Source organism: Cibotium barometz, chromosome 7, assembly GCF_041138505.1.
Source record: "Cibotium barometz isolate CiBa-2024 chromosome 7, ASM4113850v1, whole genome shotgun sequence".
Classification (NCBI taxonomy): Eukaryota; Viridiplantae; Streptophyta; class Polypodiopsida; order Cyatheales; family Cibotiaceae; genus Cibotium; species Cibotium barometz.
The window spans coordinates 14,362,300-14,378,325 of NC_141052.1; the positions used below are offsets into that span (position 1 = coordinate 14,362,300).

Consider the following 16,026-nt stretch of genomic DNA (forward strand, 5'->3'; position numbering starts at 1 on the left):
ATGTAAAGCACGTTAGGACCCTTAAAATGATACGCTCGTTTCGAGCTATCACACGCCCTAGTTTAGGTTCGACCATAAGTAAGGGCGTTAAAAACGGGTTAAAAACAATACAAAAACAAGTAAAAACGGGGTACGAAACACCTAAGAAACCACTTGTGTGGGCTTCAAGGGTAGTTACCAACGCACGTAGGGTACCCACGTCACATGCATCTATGCTCTGGTCGGGTGAACACGGTGATGTAAAGCACGTTAGGACCCTTAAAATGATACGCTCGTTTCGAGCTATCACACGCCCTAGTTTAGGTTCGACCATAAGTAAGGGGGTTAAAAACGGGTTAAAAACAATACAAAAACAAGTAAAAACGGGGTGCGAAACACCTAAGAAACCACTTGTGTGGGCTTCAAGGGTAGTTACCAACGCACGTAGGGTACCCACGTCACATGCATCTATGCTCTGGTCAGGTGCTAGAGTCTGAGCCACTAGAAAGTGTTTCAGTTTATGCAGGCTCACACCATCCCTCCACGTTAGCATCTTGGCCTTCGGTTGGAACCCAAGGGAGTGCAACCCAAGATCCACCAATAGCGGATAGTGATTCGTTCTCTGACTCAGAAGCCATGGAAGGGCACCCTACCAAGAATCCTGAGGAGACAAGCCAAAACATGCCAGTTTGGGTCCCACAACTCGGATCTAGCATGTTTAGTTGTCTAATAGAGACCTTTAGTAGAGCTACACGCTCTGAACATGCGACAAGCGAAGTAAATGAAGAAGGAGGGGTAGTGGATTCGCCATTCACATCTTATGTAGACCCTACCCTCCCAAAGAGTGTCCATGTGGATATTCTACCCACTTCGTTTAATGAGGGCCCTACTGAGCTACCACCTTTCGATGCTCTTCCTAAAGTAGAGGTCCCTAGAAGCCAATCCATAAGAAGTGACATTGCGTCCACTTCAAGAGAACCGTTTGGCACACCAAGTCTGGATGGGATATTTTTCAATGAAAATTGGGAATATGATCTACACACAGAGACTCTAACTGACCTATACACGGGTTACACATACCATGTAGGTTGGTTAGAAGTCATACAATCTACATCTAGCGCCACTAATCTAGAGGAGCAACAACAAATGATATGTGAGGTTATTCATAGAATTATCCAATTTGAGAGGCAAAATAGGAGAGTGAACCTAGTTCCCACTGGCTCTATGAGATTTTTGGATACGGGCAAGGCCAAACAACCAACCCTATCACAATTGGAGACTCCCTCGATGAGTCCCATAGACCCTTCATATGTTGTTTCGCCTGGAGTCTCAATGCAGGTTGAGCCCACGAGCAGTAACTTTAGCTTTCCAACCTTGGCTCAACTTTCCGTTAGGGAATCGACAACGCCGCCTACTCCGATGATGAGCATGACGGAAGGCGCACCTGTTACCACTGTAGTTAGTACGACACCGCTACCTCTAGTGGAACAGTACCTACAACAGTGCGTGCCAGTGCTGCCTATCGACCATACGTACCTATCGCTACTCATGCTCATGTAGCTCCTACGCCTCTTAGTATGCCAATGGCATATGCTCCATGACTGCCTTATCACAACCCTTATCCAAGAGGAGCTAGGCCTAGTCACATATCATATCCTACGTCAGCTGCCTACATACCAAGACCAACGCCAACTCCTATCAACTAGGCTATCCCAGAAGTACCTCCACCAGCTATGCCTGCTCACCTAGGTGATCTCGCAGTGTTTGCTTAGATGATCGGACAATCTATTGTGAAAAACATGCGGGGCATGCCGAAGAGAGAACCCAGAAGCAAGGCGATCCAAGTGGCTAAGCTCACTCAGAACTTTAGTGGTAACGAAGATGTTAGGAAGCATATTGAAGTCTTTGAACACGTGTGTGATTCCTTGGAAGAAGAGCACAATGAGCTACATAAATGCAAAGCCTTAGGCTTAACCTTGAGTGGAAAAGCCGAAGATTGGTATCAAACCTTAAGGGTTGAAGAGCGTACTCACGACCCCACTCTCAAGAGATTGTTCTTGAAAGAATACATACGGGAGGGTATGCTTTGGGGAGTAGCATCTCAACTCCAAAAAGCTGAACGCGAGGAAGGGGAGTTAGTGAGAGACTTTATTAGTCGATTGAAGCATCTAAATTCTCGCTGCACTCCCGACGATAAGCGCTTCAATAACAACCAACTGCTTGATAGATTCATCCGAGGATTGCGCCACGAGGACATATACAATGGCCTAGTCATTAGAGGTCTTACAACGTGGGAAGCAGTCACTGCCAATGCAATCCAGTTAGAAGACAACTTGATGAATGCAGGTAAAAAGATGTCTTCAGAGACAAAATTCGTTAGTTCGCAAGTATTTGGGCACGAGCCAATGACGGTAAAACCTATTGCCAAGGAGCCCAAGATATCCGAAATGTCTATGACCGACCTTACTAAAGCTCTCCAAGAATACTTTAGGGATAATCGAGCTCCTCAGAATAGCCATATGTACCCAAGGAGAGAGCAACAATGGTGTTCGGTTTGCTTAGGACCACATAGCACGAGTGAATGTCCCACATTTAGAGTCAAATTCAATGGGAATTGCAATGCATGTGGTAAGTATGGCCATCAATCTAAGGATTGCCTAGTACTTAAGCGAATGTTGGCAAATCAGGCACCACTAGCCTGGTCAAACACACCTCAAGTACCCGTGCTGATGCCTGCACCACCTGTCGAGCAACCGTCACAGCACATAGTTCCAAGGAACCCGAGGGATACTGCATCAATTACTCAAGCAAAGAAAAAGAAAACGCGACAAAAGAGATCGCTTAATGCCACGAGCTCCAAGCCTAGTTCAAAGACTTACATAGGAACGGGAGACGACCCCGTGTATATGAATGATCCTGAAGATGATTCCGATTCAATAGAAACCATGGGGACCAAAGCCACTACCTTAAGGGAGGAACCCACTTGGGAGCTCAATGTGACGGACAATCAAGCGAATACATAAATAAGAGGAAACAGAAGGAAACTTCCTCGGCCCCACAACCAAGATAGCTAATGCCCTCTCGGCCACCCAAACTGACTGAGACTCCCCAAGACAAGCCACGTGGGCCAAAGACCCTCAAGAAAAAGATTGGAACTTACCCAAACCTAGTTGAGAAAATTGAACAAGTGCAACACTTAAGGGGTTTGGTGGAAGAAACACAAAGAGAACTGAAGCCAAACCCGAGAAAAATCAAAATTCTAGACACAGTGTTTCCTACACAAGTTCAGTCTCACAGGAGCCATAAACCAATAGCTATACCTAGTATCATTCGAGAAGAAAGTGAGGATAGGACATCAGGAAGTGGGCAAACACCCTTCTTGCTAGAAAGAATGTTTAGTGAGAGAATGCCTGACCCCATTGAAGAGGAAGTGATTCCATCTTCACCAGTTCCTAGTCAAGGAGCGATATCTCGAAAAGTACCATTGAATGTGTCCAAGCTAATGGATTTCATGTCCTTTGAAATCAGAACCACGATCATATCCAAGTTATACGGAGATCCTGAGCTATTCTTAGCTCTTTGGGCATTTCTCGATGGAAAACTAAAGATGGGGTTGCAAATATGGATAGACCCGACACGCTTCAAGATGAAGGGAAACATTGGGATCTACAACCCAACCTAGATGAAAACTCGATCGTTGAAATACCTGTTATAAAGTTGGGACAGTACTTTGAAGGTGACGAATCTAATGCAACCCTCCCCATTACTACCAAGGGATTAACTCTAAAGGGAATCCTTGATGGTGGTGCAGGAGTGAGCATTGTGACTAAAAACTGTTGGGAATCTATGGGAAGACCTCACCTCGAAGTCACAAACATAGTGGTTAAGATGGCAAATGGAACTATTGCTAAACCTATTGGAATGTTAAAGGACCTTAAGATCAAGGTTCTGGGATACAAGGTAAGACATACCTTCATTGTAATGGATTTCTCCAAGCATCCTATGTCATATCAAATGATCTTAGGATGTCCTTTCATGAGGGAAGCACAAATGTACATGACTGGTCGAAAAACCATGTCTACCTACAATTCCAGGACTCTGCCATTCGAGTTGATCTCGAGAATGGTCGCGCGTATTCTTTAGGAAGCAAGGTTATCATCGATAATCGATCGGATACCACTATTCACTTAGCCCCATTAAGGTATTGCTATACATGCAAAAAAGAGACTGATGATGGGAAAGATTCTCCTTATATGGATGTCCTACCGGGTATGACTGAGTCGGATAACATGGATTGGGTACACCTAGCGACAACCATGGACACATGGGGAAATAGAGACACAAGTTGGGTAACACCTGAGGGGCAAGATATGCCACCGTTAGTACCAATAAACATGATAGGTGTTATGCACTTGACTCCTGATGGCGAGAAAGTCGCAAACTCCACTGACACTGAAAGTAGCGAAGACTCTGACCAATGCAACTCTGAGTATGAATCTCAAGAAGAAACTGACTCTGAGCTTGATGGGGGGAATGAATCAAATATTCACCCAAATGTGGAAGCAAGGTGCTCAAGGCCTAGGACAGTGACCTTCTGCAGTTCATCTGAAAGTGAGAGGGACACAAGTGAAGATCGACCAAGTGAGTCCGAATCTGATAGAAACAAAAATCAAAAACTTGGTAAGAAGAAAACGAGACGTAAGCAACAACGCTATCCAGCTAATGTACGAACTGCAATAAACAAGGAGAGATCCACTGCGCAGAATGGCTTAGTTATGTAGGAGCTATTCACGCTCATCGGAAGTTAGCGGATAATTGGGGACAATACCTCCAAAGTGTCATGTGGTGTATTCCGCAACCTCATGACGTCGCCCAATTAGAAATCGAAGAGAAGCCAAAACTAAGTCGTACTGCAAGAAGGCGACAAAACCAAGAGTTAGCTCAACAAAAGGAGGCGAAATTGAAAGAAAAAAGCATGGCACAACAAGAACCGGTAGACTTACACCCCGCACCTGAGCATTTCAAATCATTTACCACCACACAGGGGAACGTAAAGTGGTTTACACAAAAGCCCAACGAATGCCTACCAATATGGGAGTGGTGTCTACGATGGCCCTATGGTAGTTAAGGAGATAGACTTAGCAGATCCGGGTGAGGAGTCTAAACTAGTTTTTATTGCTCAAGACCTCACCCAGTTCAGAGGAAGCTACACTCAAGAAGCTTCTTAAGGAATTCAAAGACATATTTTCTTGGACATATCATGATATGAAGGGTGTTCCACCCTCTGTGGTGCAACACACGATTCCAATGATTAGCACTGCTAAACCAATCCAGCAATGTCTCTACCCAATGAATCTTAAGTACGCAAAGATTACAAGAGGAAATTGAAAAGCTTGTAAAATGTGGATTCATATACCCTATTGAGCACTCAGAATGGGTTTCTCCGATAGTCATTGTACCAAGAAGAATGGGAAACTCAGAGTATGCGTTGATCTCAAAAAGGTTAATGTAGCCACCGTTGTATATTCTATTCTATTCTATTCTTCGCGGAGATAGCTCGATCGTTGTATAAGCTTCTCATCGAGTTTATTTGGACTGAAGATTGTGACCGTGCATATGAGCTATTAAAGAAGGCCTTGGCGAGTGCTCCAATCTTGAGAATGCCTAACTGGGATATAATCTTCCATGTGCATATTGATGCATCAAACTTTGCTATTGGGTGTGTGTTAACTCAACCTGGAGAACACAAACTAAACTATCCCATTAGCTTTGCGAGTCGCCAGTTGAACGATGCAAAGATGAACTACACCACTACAGAGCGAGAAGGGTTGGCAATGATATATGTAGTAAGAAAATTTCGTTATTACCTCCTTGCCACCAAGTTTGTTTTCTATATGGATCATCAAGCATTGTTGTATTTGGTAAACAAACCATACTCCTCCACAGGAAGAATCACACGATGGCTATTGATTCTTCTTGAGTTTGATTTCATTGTTGTTGTGAGACCTGGCAAAAAATATGTTATGGCTGATCATTTGTCTCGCATACCTAATGGTGAGGCTCCTACGGGGGTTGATGATGACTTACCTGACACTTCCCTGTTCAATGGTGGTGGAGACAATGCCTTAATGGAGTGAGAAGATTGTTAACTTTTGGTTAATGACTTCCCACCCAAGGAGCTTCGTAAAGATCTAGCGCGAAAGCTGATCAAGAAATGCGAACCCTATTGCTTGATAGCCGGGACTCTTCATAAAAGAGGAAAGGATGAAGTTCTTAGGCGTTGTGCCCGAGAGGATGAGTATCTATACATTTTACAAGAGGCCATGTGGGCGTAGCCGCGCCGGTGGTCACTTCTCAGGAGACTTAACTGTGCGAAAGATCTTACAATCAGGGTATTGGTGGCCCACTATGTTCCAAGATGCATCACTTTTTGTAAAGGGTTGTGTGATGAATGCCAAACGATACAAGAAACCCCAGCGGAAAGATCAGATGCCCCTACATCCAATCAAAGTAAACCAACCATTTGAAAAGTGGGGTTTAGACTTTGTAGGTCCGATTAGCCCAGCGGCCCGCAACACACAATCTCGCTATATTATTGTGGCCACTGACTATATGACCAAATGGGCCGAAGAGCGAAAGTGACACGTAAGGCAGATGCGAGGACAATAGCCAAATTCCTCTTTGAAAATATAATCACACGCTTCGGTTGTCCTTTTGAACTTGTGAGCGATAATGGTACGCATTTTATAAATGAAGTGATTAAGGAGATCACAATAAATTTCATGATATCCCATCATAAATCTACTCCTTATTATCCACAAGTGAATGGCCAAGCCGAGAGTACCAACAAGACTTTAATCTCTATTTTGACAAAGACAGTTGAAGCTCATCGCACGGATTGGGATCTAAAGCTTACGACAGCTTTATGGGCCTATCGTACTGCGTATAAAGTGGCTATTAACTGCACACCATTCAAAATGGTATATGGCCAAGAAGCAGTCATGCCGTGGGAATTTGTCATTCCTAGTCTTCGTGTTGCTACTCAAGAGGGTTGGGATGGTAATCCCTTAGTAGAGCGTCTATATATCCTTGAGCAGCTAAACAAAGAAAGACAATTGGCTATGTACAATGCCCTTGTGGAGAAGGATAGAAGGAAAAAATGGTTTGATCACCACCTAAAGGACAAGGACATCAAGGTTGGGGATAAATTTCTGATGTATGGAGTGCGTAACGAAAAGAAAAAGCTCAAATATGCTGGTAAGAGACCGTATAGAGTATGTGAAATTACCCCGCAAGGTACCATCCGAGTGGAGACTCTCGACGAAGTTGAAACCATTGGATTCCTTAATGGGAGTAAATTCAAAAGATACTATGACCCCCTGAGCCAAGAGGAGTTACATGCAATCCATCAAAAGAAGGTAGCTAAAGAACAACCTGAGCTTAAGAAGATACAAGCGAGAGTTGCAGCCAAAGAACGTCAACAGCGTGCTATAAGTGTCAACGAGAAGCCAACTTGGGGATTACACAAGCATTTTTTGAGGAGGCAGAGGAGGATTCACTGGAATCTGACCCGCCTCTAAGATACCCAATTGAGTTACAGAGTCCTTATTACAGGGAGGTGCTGTATAATGCATTATTGGATACAGGAGCTCAACACAATTTGCTATTATATGGCGTGTGGTGTCAACTTGAAAAACCACCTTTATCCAAGAGTGCTATCCAAGTTCAAGGAATCAATAAGAAGAAAACCCCTGTCTCAGGAATTCTGCACACTCCGGTTGCCTATGACAAGGGGACCGTAATTCAAAGCTTTTTGGTTATGCCTGCGGTCGGGTACCATGGAAGGGACTGTAAACTTAGGACGCAAATGGATGTTAACCACTAAGTGCAATATTGGTTGGGCAACCAGGTGAGTTACAACGCAAGAACCCTCTCTCAGACTGATCGCTCAAAATCCCACACCTAAGTCATCAACTCAAATGCTAGATAACGAAAAATCACAAAGTCCAATGGCAAAACCATCTTTGATTGTTTGCCACCCCTCTAACGCTTCAACGCCAAGAGTGGAAACAAGCTGTGTGGTCTCCAAAGCTCCGTATACTATGCTAAAAAGTACATACAAATGGGTCCCAAAAGCTTCGTTAACAGCTACTTTCCCTGCTCAATCTCGTTCAGACAAGAAGCCTCGTAGAAGAAAAGCAGCTACCCACCCGAGAAAGGGCAATGTAACATCACGATGGATCCCTAAAAAATTATTAGTAGCCCAAGGGTACTACGAGGGGAATGACCAGATTTGGGTCCCTAAACATAAGCTGAATCCCTCTACATCACCTGTAAAACCTTGCAAACCAATTGTTGCCATTCTAACGACAATTCAAGACCGTGGTAAGGGAAAGGTAACAGAGTGCTCCGCACCACTTCTTCCAGAGTTAGTTTGGATTCCCAAATGATATTGATCATTACCACCTAGCTCAGGAAGGGGGGAGCCACATGAAGCTTCTAGCTCCTCATGCCAGGCACACGCTGATATAGAAGTTTCTACATGCTCTACACCTACTCTTGTCAACACCCAACAAAAGACCGATGAGTCTACGTCTCCCCTTGTAATAGTATCGTCGAAAACCATTTCCTCCATTCGTCAATGGGAGCGTACACTAACATCTCTACAATTGGATGTGGCCACCACAAGGGTCATAAAAAGCTATCTGCCCACATCACAACCTATGACCCGCTGGACAAATTGGTTCCAAGAGGCTGCAACATCATTGCAAAAAATATGATCTACCCAAGGAAAGGGGGGGCATGTACTCACGCTCGACATTCTAATGCTTCCTCCCTAACCTTCTCCCCTGACCATGTAATTGACAAATTCAAGAATATGTATATATATATAGCTTCATACATTAAAAAAGAAAAGAAAAGAAAAGAAAAACAAAAAATAGTAAAAAGAGCAAGAGCACAAAAAGAGGAGAAATATCCGTATACAATCAGGAACTAGATTGACATGTCATAAACCTACTGATGTTATATCTGTGTTTGCAAATATGGCAAATGCAAGAGCATCACACACTTCATCCACCTTTGGGTGAGAGGTATCATCTGTACCTTTCTCAGATATTTTACATGTGCTATCCTGTGATTAAAACCGAATTGGATAATATAGATGTACTAGCCAGAGAGGAAAATGTTGAGGAATTAGAATGGCTAATACGTCTATTGACCATGACTGTCCCCTACTCCGTAGAGGACATATCCTCGATAGCCCAAGACTTTCCTTTTTCACAAGATGACTATCCTCGCATGGTTACATTCTTGATGAGTCTATGTGGATGGGAAAACGAAAAAGATATATCTGACGACGATGAATGGACGGATAAAACTCATGGCACTACTGAGGCTGACTTTATTTATTTGGATGATGCGGATAGAGGCTTAGCCTTAGGGCTAGAGCCAGGACTCTACAACATCCTCTTACCGTATCCTCAAGAGTAGTGTGGTGACTGGTAGGTAGGTTAGTGTTTTCAAGTTTTTTCTAGTTTGGATTCCTTAAACGAGTCTTTAATTTTTCACACTGATGTGCCTCTCGAGGTATAGTCCTTGTTAGTTGGTTATACAGGTGGAAAATTTTGAGGTGGGTTCGCTTTCAAGTCCTGAGATAGCCGCAACACTCATACATAAATATCTCATCAAATTGCGAACATTTTTCTCATCGAATCAAGGAGATCTCCAAAATATAGGTGTAATTCTTCCATGCCCACTCTCTTTCATTTTTACTGTTCAATTAATTGCATGAAACTGAAGGCATGACCACATGGAACTTGTCAAAGACTACTTAATTTTTGAAGTTGCCTGACGTGCTAGTGTGAATCATTAATGAGTTTAACCTTATTGGATATATTCTTGAGAATGCATGTAGTCTTTAGTTAACCTTGGAATACGATTGTCTTAAGTCTAAGGTTAAAACCATTGTAATGTTTAAATAACCTGGTTGTGTGTGTGTTGACCTCTAGGACATAGCTTTTACCCCTTTGTCGAAAGGATGCAAGACAAATTATAGTTCAGGAGCGAAGCTCAAAAGAAATAAATTATAAAAAAAAAGCCTACAATAAATGGCAATGCAAGTCTCTTATGTGCTCTAATGTTGGCCTATCGCCTTATTGATACTTGGTAGGCGAGGAGTATTCTACTCTAGACCGATGCCTTGGTTGGTAGGGGGTAGCCTTGCTTAAGGTGAACTAATAGATTCCGAGATGATTCTTTGTGTTAAACATGGTACCAGGATCGATGTTAGTTTTACCTTAGGAAGGTCGCCATTGTGTGTAAAAATTGTCACGTGCATAAAGAAATGAAGGCAAAAGGCTCATGTAACTTTGATGTTTCTTGTGTCCCTAGGCTCGTGGTATTAACTTGTTCTTAGAGTAGACACAGTATGGTCATCTATTTATTTATTAAGCTTGGTTATTTTCCTTGACTTAGGCCAGTTAACCTTTGACACCTTGCTAACTCTTGATTTACTTTCAATAATTTTAAACTCCTGTTAATTTGCTATACTAGCTCATTCATATGACCCCTTAAACTAAGTTCTTATAGCAACATCCATTATGGTCTAACATGCTTGGATTTATACACTTTATATCTTTTGTATTCTAGCATACTTTTCACTCTACTTTCTTGTTTTGCAAACGGTCTACCACAACAACCCTATCGAGCTTACCATACCATAGCTTTCGAGGACGGAATCTACATCAAGAAGGGGGGCATGTTAACCTATGATGGACATTGAGACGTGCTATGTTTTACGTCATTAATTTAAATATTCTGAGTCATGGACCGGGCTTGTCGGCACCATATGTTAAGGATAAAGGGATTGGGTGATCGCCGATGAGAGGCCCTTGAATATCAGCAGGGTAAGGGTTAGGATCGGTCGGCCATGTATGGGCGCCCATGTGTGAACAGCCAAGTCACCTATAAGAGTCAAATGTAACCCTAAAACCCTCATTCTCATATGTTGAATACAAGAGTGCTCTTGCCTTATCCTCTTGGTTTCCTTCTCCTGCGTGTGTGTATGTGTGTGTGTGAGAGAGAGAGAGAGAGAGAGTGAGAGAGCGATCGAGCACTGTGTAGCGGCACGGCGACGGCGAGGTGGTAGAGCGGCGACGGCAGCTCCTCCTTCACTATTGCGACGCGGGAATCCTTCACGACGGCGGTTTGCGGTGAGTGACACACCTTTGCATTCTGTTTGAGCTTGCTTTCCTGGTTGTATGCTTGCAGCCATTCGTGGCTCGTATACGGTATTCGGCAAGTCCCCAGCTACGACTTGTGTGGCAAAAGCGCACAATAATCACAGTCATTGAGTGGGCCAGGAGAGTCCTCATGCAGTGGTTCTGTCGATAGACCATAGAGTGGCAGGCTGCATCATAATACTAGTCCTAAAAATGTAGTTGGTACATCACATAAAGCCAAAGAGAAAGTGATCGAGCCCCTTGGTATGCCTAATATTTCTACAAGGCATTCTCTTGTTGATGGAGAGTTTAGTGACTCGGAGATGAGCCTTGATGTGATTGAGGAGCTTGGAATTCTAGCAATGAGGACATTTAGTGTAAAGAAGGCTTTGGAAGCCATGAATGCAAAGTTACGAAGATCTAAAAGAGTCAAAAACCTTGTGCAGAAGTTGACTTACGATGGCTATGTGGCACATCACTATGCTTATATGGCAAAAGTTGTGCAGGTTGTAGAGCCCACATGCTTTGATGTGGCTATTAGATATGTGTATTGGGAGAAAGCTATGGATGAGGAGATGGATGCATTGTATGGAAATGAGAGTTGGATTTGGTGCCATTGCCTTAAGGCAAGAAAGCTATTGGATGTAAGTGGGTGTATAAGGTGAAACATAACAGTGATAGTAGCATAAGTAGGTACAAGGCTAGATTGATAGCCAAATGATATATGCAGACACATGTGATTGATTTATGAGGAGACGTTTGCCTTAGTTTCAAAGATGGCAATTGTGAGAGCTGTGATTGCGGTGGCTACAACTAAAGGTTGGTTTTTACATCAGATGGATGTAAAAAATACGTTCTTTTTTCATTGGGGAGTGCTGCTGTGACATGGAGTAGCAAGAAGCAGCCCACAGTTGCCTTGTCGAGTACAGAGGAGCTGCGGTGGCAATGTGTGAGGTAGCTTGGTTACGTAAGCTACTTGGTTGATTTGGGGTTGCATGTGGAGAGAAAGGTTATCATATAGTGTGACAATCTTAGTAGTATACAATTGGCCAGGAACCTGATTTTTCATGCGCGGACGAATTACATTGAGGTACACTACCACTTCATCAGGGAGAGAGTCTTGGCAGGTGACATCGACGTCAGCACACAAGATCAGGTCGCTGATATCTTCACGAAGGTCTTGGGAGCTGAGAAGCTTCGTAGATTTCGAGATATGCTCGAAGTTCACGAGTTGGAGTTGAGCTTGAGGGGGAGTGTTGAGATGTCAAGATCAACATGAGCTGACACTCACGAGGCGCTTGTGTGACCGTTCAACATTTACATCACTGGTGGGTTTGGTAACTGGCACCGACATATCTTTGCCAGAGCTTCTACAGCTGGATTACATCGACTAGTCTACACCTACCCACTCCACTTTAGCATGTTCACATTATAGACCGCTTGTATATACTCTAGCATGTGTGTTATTCACTTTATCTCTTTATGTAGACCTCTTTTGTTGGAGAAGAAGAAGAAGAGTTTTCAGCCTCACCTTGTGTGTTCTCTTCTAGGGTTTGTGAGAGTGTGTGTGTGCTTGCAAGAGCTCAAGCTCCCTTCTTCCCTACATCTTTTCATGGTAGTATTGAGATGGTGTATGAAAAGAAAGAGAATTTAGGACAAAGAAGAGTGTGTGCATGTGTGGTCATAGTCATGATCACTAAGTACAGAGAGTGATGTGAGTGAAGTTGAGCAAAGTATATGTGTACTCTACCAACTTGCGTACCATTTGGATGTTTCAAGATGCTATACTATGAACTCTATTGTAGTAGTCTTTTCTTACTATTGTTTGGTGTTTCTCTCTCCACTTGGACCAAGAGATCATCTAGACTAATCATTGAGTAGTTTCTATTATAACTCCTTGTACATGCACCTTTCACATAGTTCAGTGTTAGGACTCTAAAGTCCTCTTATTGCATTGAGCACAAGCGCGTGTGGCCTAGCTCATAAGAGCTGGCTAGGTGTGGTCCAAAACCATTGAGCTGTTGGGCTTGACCAAGCAGAGAGAGAGAGAGAGAGAGAGAGAGAGAGAGAGAGAGAGAAGAGAGAGAGAGAGAGTTCACTCATTACAGGTTGACAATTGAGTCTACTGGAAAGATGCAAAGCATAAAAAAGATTAGGATTCTCATTTGTAGTGCTAAGTAATTACTTGAATATATACTACTAAAATTAATTGAGCCCAGCTTAAAAAAATGTTGTGGGTCCTTATTATAGAAAACTATAAATATTACCCTTAATATCTCGATCAATACATGCATACTCACACTTTTGTATCTTAGTCACATTAATTAAAAGGCCCATTTAATTAATGTTGGGCCTTAAAACTCGAATGGTGCTCTAAGTTGAGAGAGAGAGAGAGAGAGAGAGAGAGAGAGAGAGAGAGAGAGAGAGATCGGTCGTAGATAGGAAAATACCCAAATCCACTCATCGAAAATGCAAGACTTGAATCCTGGCATGCATTAAAAGTGTAGCCACTCTTAGAATCCTGGCATGCATTAAAAGAGAGAGAGAGAGAGAGAGAGAGAGAGAGATCGATCGTAGATAGGAAAATACCCAAATCCACTCATCGAAAATGCAAGACTTGAATCCTGGCATGCATTAAAAGTGTAGCCACTCTTAGACTCAATGCTAAAAAAGACATGCGCCTTAAAACCAACTAAACCTTCAAGAGAAAAAAATAAGGGTAGGAGGAATATGCAAAATTATATATTGAAGAACCCAAAAATGGAGGAATTTAGTGCCCTATTTATCCTAAAGTATGGATCTACATATTTACAACTTTTGTTTCGTGTGCATATTTACAACTTTTTTTGGTGTGCATTAATTAGCTACATGACTGTAGCTAATTAATGTGAGTATTTTGATGCGTTGAGGTTACAAATTAAGGTACAAATGTGTAGATTTGTTACTGGAGAAATTTACATGAGAAAGCTTACATAATTATTACTGGAGGAATTCACATGACAAAACATCACATAATTGAAGAAAGCAAAGCAATTATAAAAAATACGACATACGCTTGTGAAAAACCTTGAAGATTTATTGATGGATAAATTTACATGTGGTATGAAAACATGACATAAGTTAACAAACCAAAACAATAGCACAATGGAAGCAAATTACAAAAAGCACCCCTCTTCCTCTGTAAGACCGACATATTTACAAACGAACGGTGATAGTGGGACAGGCTATCCATGATAGCATTTTTGAAATTGCATGTTTTATCCCACACAGACAGATAATATGCACTGTAGTTCGGTAGTGCATGGGAGCTATCATCAATATCATCAACAATGATAGCGTTGTTGCTGCATATCAGCATCTCTTTCATTATTCCTTGCATTGTCATCCTCATCTTGTTGTCTCCATGTTGATAGGATAGATCAAAATATCTACCACTAGGCGTGTTTGCAAAGAAAATCTCATCGATGTCCATGCATTGTGTAAGGAAGGTGAGGCAATTTCATTACTTTCCAAATTGCTGCCGACCTTCTTCTACTCATCATCAGGTTGCCTGTCTTCGGTATTATCCATGGCGCAGTGGGGTAGTACTTCCCTGTGCACAACATTCTGAGAAGTGTGCTCTGGAGTGATGCACCAAACTGGAGTGATGCACCAAGTTTGTTGGCTACATAGTTTTCTATGAAAGCTCTCTCAAAAAGATTTACAGGTGTGATGAGCAGACTTTATTTTTAAGATCAGCTTGTCCATACAGTGCATACAGTTGTTTGCCTCTAGTTATCTCTTCTGTAGATACATTATGCAAGAAGAATTTAAATGTGCTTTATGGAGGTCTTTCATACAGTAACCTGGCCATGCCTTTGAATGTGTGTAGTCGAATTTGCCATAGAGCTCTACACATGACTATGGAACCTTCTAGTTTACAAAACTCCCATCCCAGGTATAGTCTGATCGCTTTGCCAATGCTGATCAGCGAAGGAGCCATCACAGTTATCACCATCTGGAAATGGAGTGATATAGAGTCCCTCCTTTTTCCAAGGCAAACAAACCTTTGAGACATTCCATCCTCACGAATTCTTCAAGTGGTTCCCATGAGCAAACATTGATATCTATATTTCCTATAGCTACAGTCACAGACTTCAAACAATTTCGTTCTTTTATCTGGTGGGAAACTAGGAATCTTCTGAACAGACAGCTCAAATTTGGTATTCCTATCATTGGGTAAAGGGTTTACAGAAGGTGGCAATCTTGCCTTTTTGCCTTTCTTTGAAGCTTCAGATGAGCCTGCAAAATAAGCAATATGTAAATGTGCAAATAAGACTTCAATTAAACTGTGGAGAACAAAAGGGAGAGGTTCATCGATGATATTCACACCTGAGGAGGAGCAGGCTTTCTGCTTCACTGCACGCTGATGCGAACAACGAAAGAGCCTTCTAGGGACATTACAATTATTAGATTGCACTGACTCCTTGGTACAGTGTAGAAGGTTCACCCTCATCACCACACAGCAAGCACGTACAAGAAGGACCAGGGTCCGTGTCACAACATAGCATAGATGAAGAACAAGGTCGTCGATCAATCTTCATTATATTGCTAATGTCATGAAATGGTCTTCTTCTAGGAGGCATGACGAGCAGTGCAGATTTCTATTCATTGAAGAAACATGCAGATTAAGTCCTTAAATAAGGAGAACAACGTCCACGAAAAGAAGACCACACCACAGATTCTTACAGGTCATATTTACCAATTATAAGCATATATGCTTTATATAGGAGACGAGTACTAGAAGTCACAACGTCCAGGAAAAGCATAAGACAACACTGTATGG

The 16,026-nt window shown here is 42.4% G+C and overlaps 1 pseudogene; it reads left to right on the forward strand.

The window, feature by feature from the left end:
* Nucleotides 1–441: 441 nt before the first annotated feature.
* Nucleotides 442–15,218, forward strand: LOC147636711 (uncharacterized; annotated as a pseudogene).
* Nucleotides 15,219–16,026: the final 808 nt, after the last annotated feature.